The following is a 7,900-nucleotide window of genomic DNA, read 5'->3' on the forward strand; positions in this document are numbered from 1 at the left end:
TCGACATAAAACTTTTTTTTTTTTTTTTTGAGATGTTTTTTAACTACAGTCAGGTATGTCGTATCAGCCACCGGTGGCCCTAACGCGGCCCAATCGGAATACCTTGGTGTCGACCACCGGTGGCTGACACGGCGATCAACGTCTTAAAAATCATATTGACTAGGGTGTTTATTTGTTTGCATGTTTTATGTAACAAATGACTCATTTTTTATAACAAGCGTCCAACTACAACAATATTGAAAAAATATCTACCAAAACTTAACTGTAAAATTACTCATAAAAACAATTGAACGTAAAGCCTGATTGAAAGCAAATATCTAAATGGCACTTCCGTGTTTTTAAAATGATTTTTTGTCAATGACATCTTCACATTTACAACAATTTATTATAAAGACGGCTTTGTTCCAACGCAAAAACAGTGGATATTTTTTTCAGAACTATAAAATGAGCTCAATCTTTTTAAAAAAAGTGGATTTCGAACATCAAATTGAAATAAGATTGATATCATTTTAAAAGCAGTTCAGGTCACATCAACATCCAGCAAATAAACTTTACTGTGGCTGGCAACTTTTCCACTAAGCTGTGAAGCTGAATCAATATTCAACTGTTAATTTCACAAGTATTTTCAAAATAATGTTTTTAGGAAAATTAAAGCATATAGTGTTTACAATGGTAAAAACCTCTTCATCTATTTTTTTTTGAAATAATTCGAATTTAAAATAATTTATAAATTTAGACTTAAAACGTTTGGAAGCTCAAAAAATATTTACGGCACATAACACACATACGTTCATATCACACATACCTTCATACCACACATACCTTCTATTATTTTGTTTCAACTTTTCAAGATATTGCACAATAAAGCTGAGTAGATGTAAAAAGGGGATTTAGCGTCAGTGGTCAATGGCACCAAACCTCCATTTACATCTACTAACGGGTAGCAAAAAAGTTTAAAGACAAAATTAAATTAATTTTTCTTATATAAGTTGATATAAAATATGTTTGGTTTTACATAATTTGCATTCTACAATGTCTCTAAAATATAACTAAAAAAAATATTTTTTGAAAAAGAGGTTAAAAGTTTTCAGGAGAAAATCTTCGAAGAAGTATTAAAATTTTCATTGTAAAAAATTAAAAAATCAGAAACTATCTATCACTTTTTAAATCCAAAAATGAAAAAATCAGAAATCGTGAATCACATTTTAAAGCAGAAATATGCATTTTCAACTTTGTATAAGGTCTTAAATAAGTTGCAAACTGATCGACCTCATCAAGACAAGAAAAGAAAATGGACAATTATCTTCATGGACACCATCTAAGTGGGCTCAACTCAAGTGACAAGTAAACAACAAATATAGAGTGAGTCAACGAAAATAAAGCCAGAAATTAGGAAAAAGTCATCAAGATATTTCATACCAATTGTAAAAAATGTAAATTTATTACCATAAAAAACTTCAAAATAGAGTGATGATCAATCTTTGAGAGCCAAAAAATCAAAAAAAGTTGAAAGTTGGTAAACCATCTTCATGGAAAAAAAGAAGATGCAGTGATCGACGACAAAAAATATTTCTTATTTAATGGTATGGAAATGCTCGGAAGCACTGAATTTTACATCGATAATATCAATAAGTGCCCAGAAAACGTCAAATATGCAGGAAAAGAAAAATTCCCTTAAAATGTTCTCGAATGGCTGGCAATTTCAAATCCAGGTATACCGACTCCACTTATTCTTAAAACCAAGTCTTGTTCCATCAAATCTGTACTATATATTGGAGAATGCTTAATGAAAAGATTTCTCCCATTTCTTCATAAGTATTATCCTAAATATCAGTACAGGGTGCGTAAAAAGTTCCCGCCCTCCTCTGGCAACGACGTTATTTCCCTTATTTTAAAGCATACCGTTTTTTTTCTGCATTGTTTATGCTCTTCTCTAATCTTTGAATATGTTTTAATATTGAAGTTTTTAGGTTCCATGACGAAATCAAGAGGTTTGCGGCCGGCAATCGAGAGGCTAGCTAAAGAGAAAAAGAAAGCATCGGAGATCGCTCGTCTTCTGAATGTTCCGCGGCGTACGGTTTACGATTGGTTGAAGTGACTTGAAGAAACTGGTTCCATTGATGATTGTCGACGTTCTGGAAGACCAAAAACTGCAACTTTGGGTAAAATCGTCAAAAAAATCCGCGACAAAATTCGGTAAAACCCAAAACGATCGATGAGACAAATGGCTAATGATGAAGGGATTTCAGAAGGTTCAGTTCGGCAAATCGTCCACATAAAGCTCGGAAAATACTCGTACAAAACGGGCCACTCGTTTGGCCCGTTGCAAGGAGCTTCTCAAGCGATTCAAGAAGCCGGCGGACGCCTCGACGATTCTCTTCACGGACGAGTGTCTCTTCACTGTCGAGCAGTTCGTGAACCATCAGAATGATCGGATAATCGCTGGAAACGTTCAAGAAGCAAACCAGAAAGGTCGAATTGCTTCAAAGAAAGCTCACTCCCAAGGAGTGATGGTTTTCGGAGCGATTACAGGAGACGGCAAGATGCCATTGGTTTTTGTCGATCAAGGAGTGAAAATCAGAGCTCAAAACTAGCTTGATGATATTTTGACGACTGAGGTATTAACTTGGACCAACTCACACTTTGGACAGCGGTTTTGGACGTTTCAACAGGATTCCGCCCTAGCCCACAAAGCAACAATCGTCCAGGATTGGTGCAAAGCCAATTTTCCGGGTTTCATCACACGAGAAGAGTGGCCTCCAAACAGCCCGGATCTTAATCCCCTCAACTATTCCATTTGGGGAATTATGAAGGCCAAGGTTGGAGCTGTTCGTCATCCAAATTTGAACTCTCTACGGCGAGCACTCGAAAAAGAATGGGCCACTCTTGACGATGATATGGTGTCCGCCGCGGTTGAAGCATTCCCCAAGCGCCTCAGGGTATGTATCAAGGCGAAAGGAGGACTTTTTGAGATCTGACTTATCAAGAATAAATGTTTAAACTTTTGGCGCATTATGATTGTTCTACGTGTTTTTACGTCGTAAATACTGAGTGCGGAAACTTTTTACTCACCATGTACCCATTTTGGTCCGATTTAGCAAGTGCCCATTATACAACTACAACTGTTGCATGGTTGGACAAAAACATGAACTGTGTTGCCAAGGAAATAAATCCGCCAAATGTTCCAAAAGCACGGCCAATAGAAAATATTTAGGGGTGTTTAGCACTTAAAGTTTATGAGAATGCCTGGAAAGCAAAAACAACCGACCGGTTGTTCAAAAGAGTTAAAACAAAATTGAAAGAAACTGACTAAGTATTTATAATCTATAATGAAGAAAGTCAAAGCAAAATTTAAAAATATAGCAGATCATGGTGTTTTTCATTATTTAAGAAAGTAAAAACTTAGAAATGAATAAATATTTTACCAAAACGCAAAAAGACGTTTGTTTTTTCTTTTCTTAGTTTTCGAGATATTTAATTTTAAATTTTATCTCTTAACTTTTTTGCCACCCGTAACCGATCAATAGTATTTGTAATTAGCACATATTGACCAAGTGTCCATGTGAAAATAAAGGGCTAGCACAAATAGAGGCTTACAAGTGAGAAATATTGAAATACGACTGTGGTGGGCTCAAAGGGACCATTATGAGTATTTCAAACTCCTTGGCAATTTTAACCATAATGGTATCGACTTTATATAACTGTAGAAAACTACAGTATTCTATATAGTATTCAGTATTCTATATATACATATATAACGAAATAGCGGAAATTGTTATTTAAATAAAATAGGTGCACAAAGTTTTGAATAAAGCTCCAGCTACATTCTGACAATGACGATGTTATGACTGAATGTGACTACGAATTTTTAATCAGGTGTAATAATGGTAGTTAACACACGATTGAATGTGACTACGAATTTTTAATCAGGTGTAATAATGGTAGTTAACTGTCAATTTAAAGACTAAAAATTCATTTAAATGGAACCATAACATGCAGCAAACGCCAGATAAACGAGCAAAAACAAAACTGTTATTCTCTACATTTATTCGATTCACTTTCTCTCGGAACGGTGATAAAAATTTATACAAAGCTTCAAAAAAATAAAAAAAAATAAAAGCAAAATATAAAGATGACCATCACGAAAATGTTGACTTCGATAAGTTTCTTTTCATAAGTATATTATTTTAAAAGTACAGCGTTAAAATGGAAATAACATTGTTCTAAATAAATGCCGTGGGACGCTTTTACTCCTTCTTTCAATGAAGCCAAGGAGTTTAATGAAATAAAGTTCCTCCAGTTTTTCTAATTTATTAAAAAAATTGCAGGAAATTCATTTTATTATCGTTTTTATACCGTTTTTATATGCAGCATTTTTTATATTTTAATAAACATTTTTCTTTTAATTATATATCATAAAATGCATCAATACGATATTTAAATAGGGGCAAGGTTCTGTAATGGTATGGCATTTATGATGGAATACTTGGTCTTATTTCCAAAAAAATTAGTTTCTGTTTATAAATGATTAGACCTAAATGTGTATTTTTCGTTTTTCGTTACTTCTACTGAAAATACGTCTTTTTGCACAAATATATATTTTTTAATCAACAAGCTGAAATTTTGGCATATGGTGTTGTATGTTTAATGGCCTTAAACATATTTAGGATTACGATCTATACATCATACAGAAATGAAACTTTCATGCATTTTATTTGAAGGCTTTGTACATTTATTAGAATTTTTAACTCATTTTAATGTTATGTTGAGAAAAAGATAAAAACAGCTTTTTTAATAAAAATGGCGACTTTTTCGTATGATGACATATTGATGAATTACCCATAGGTATTTCATTATAAAACTTAATTTGCGTACAAAATAACACGGCTGTATGTACTATTGCATTTTAATTTACAACATGTTTGTACCGTGGTGAACTTTAATCTTTACTTTTTTTATTATTATTATTATTTTATAATTCTATACTGTATGCAATCGCAAACTTTGTAATAAGTTTGGTGATTCCAAAGTATATGTTCCGTTGTTACTTTTAAGCAGTTAGGTTATTAAAAATCTACACAAAAATCTTTGAAAATAAAGATAAATGAAAAAAAGCAGCCGAAAACTGAAGATGAGTATTAAAAACAAGCCCATTATTGACCTTGAATGAGCTTGCCTTGAATGATCATTATTGACCTTACCATGAATGGCACCACGCCCAAAGACATTGCCAAGATGATAAACAAACCTCTAAGTACTGTTTAGACTATAGTTAAACTTTTTCAAATGACTGGTCGTGTAGAGAGGAAACCTGGCAGTGGTTTTAAGAGGTCAGTTTGGACTACTCAGTTGATCAAGGCAATCAAGGGTCGAATTTCTCAGAACCCAGTACGGTAAATGAGAAAAATGACCAAAGAACTATCTGTCAGTGACCATCCCATCAGAAATGTGGTCAGAAAATCTGAAATCAAAGCCAGCATTGAGAAAACCTGGTTTCGACAAATGTCAAAGAAAAAAGATTTGAAGATCAAAAAAACTTCAGAGCCTCTTGAAGAAGAGACCAACGTCCATCCTCTTCTCAGATGAGAACTTGTTTACTATTAATTCTGTCTCAAACCACAGAACCAACCGTTTTTTTAGTCATCAGGCAGTCCCAGAGCATATAACGTATCCATTTAAAACCCAAAATCCGGCTTCAGTTTTGATGTTTGGCCTGATTTCTTTCGATGGCCTCAAAGTGATTCCGATCTTTATCAAATCTGGTCAGAAAGTTGACAACGATGAGTACATTCAAATCCTGGAGAACCATGTCAAACCCTGGATTGATGCCCACTACTCTCCAGATGACAATCTTGTATCCCAGCAGGATAGAGCACCTCCACAAACATCCCAGAAGACCCAGAGATGTCTACAGGAGATAGATAGAAGAAAAAAAATTATTTGAACTATGTTTACAGATCATATATATGCTTTTAATTTGTTTTTTATATGAATTTTGATGAATAAAAAACAAAAGTAATTCTTATTTGTTTAATTTATTTAAAGTATGTCATCATAGGAGGAGTTAGTTGCATATAATGGCATACTTGTATTTTTTTTTTTAATTATAGTAACTTATAACAAAGCAAAATATTTAAAATTCTAAGGATTATTATCATTCTGCATGTTTGAGAGAATACACTCATGTCAAATCCGTTTAACACTATTATAAAGAAATTAACTTTATTCCGTGATTAAGGTGGTCATATACCATAAACCATTTTTTAAAGTTTTCTACAGAATATTTTACAATTTACGTTAAGACATTGAAATTTTCAGAGATAATTTAGAAATATTTGAACTATATTTATTAAAAAAAAAATTCAGAAATTTTGTTAAATCAAATCAGGAGATAGCTTGACAAAATAAAGGCTGAAAATAATGTGCAGAATATCGATTGGGTAAAATTATCTTTAAAACAATTTTATTTAGTAATCAATAATGCTGTTACAAACAGGATGGAGGAATATTTTTTTGAAAAATTTATGCTCCAGGGAGTAAAACCTTAAAAACAGGTTTTTTAAGTAATAAATATGATTTATAAAAAAAAAAAAAAAAATTTAAAACCTACTTCCTACATTAAATGCTTAATATCGATGTGGATGTCCAAAGTTTCAATCAAAAGAGCGAGTACTTTGAGTATTCCGCACAGTGTTGCTACCCCAAAAGTCCTTAAACTGAGATAAACAGTTTTTTGTTTTTAGAAACTTGCAGAAACATCATCCTCTTGAAAAATTTACATGCCTCATTTAAAAAACCATAAAAAATATATAAAATATATGATGAACTGCTCTAAATTATATAATTTGGTACACACCTTTAGCATGCAAAAGCATGTTATATTTTAATAAAACTAAACTTAAAATTTCTACATAAAGAAAGGAAAAGTTTGGAGGTACCTGTGTTACATGTGCTATTTTCTTTTTTAAATTTGTAGACTTAATTAAGTCTTCCGACTTAATTAAGTCTACAAATTTTCACAAAATCGTTATCTTATCACTTTTTAAAGATAAATATAACCCAGAAATATAAATATCAAGAATTTTAAACTTTGTATGCAAACACCATATACTAACTTTAACATAACAAAAACTCAATAAAAGTAAAAATGGTAAATGGAGGTCTGGTAAAAAAATGGTAATCCGATAGATTTAAAAAGTTCTATTTTAGACTTAACACCAACATTAAACTGCTGCACAGTTTCTGCAACTGCAATTTCAGCTTTTATTCAACTACAAAATTTAGTTTTATTACATTTTGACCTCCGTAAAAGAACTCCGTTCACAGATTCATTCTGATTTTGTGAGACCAAACAGCGATTAGGGAGCTCACTGTTTGTGAGAAGTGATTTTAAAAGATCAACACTTTTTTTAAAATTCACTAAAACCAGTACCCAACCCTTTCTGGTCATGTCCAATACATTCCTTCTTTTTAACTTCATACCCATTCCCAAAAACTTCATTACATCGATTTCAAACTTAAAAGCCAATCATAGCATTCAATAAATCATTCAAATATTTACTGTTACTGCATCATTGAAAAAACATTTTAGGAAATAACATATTTTTTGCGTAAACAGCAAACTTCTGGTATGAGTCATTTTAAAATCTGCAACGAGTTAATATAAAAGGTCAAAAAAAAACAAACAAACGAATTTGTTATAAAGTACTTTTGTATTCATAGTGTAGAAAAAGTGTAAATAACGACTTCAATTGTTGAAAAATATTTTTTCCATTCTCCAAAGGTTTTAAGTGCTTGGAACGTTACATAACAAATATAAGAAAGGCTATTGACACGTTCCCCCTCCCCTCCAGGTCTTGTAATTACATCATAATACAAGACTTGGGAACCCATCAAACCT

This window comes from Hydra viridissima, unplaced genomic scaffold (assembly GCF_058129835.1).
Source record: "Hydra viridissima isolate aposymbiotic clone 2 unplaced genomic scaffold, HvirCarnegie_v1 scaffold_9, whole genome shotgun sequence".
In the NCBI taxonomy this organism is placed as follows: Eukaryota; Metazoa; Cnidaria; class Hydrozoa; order Anthoathecata; family Hydridae; genus Hydra; species Hydra viridissima.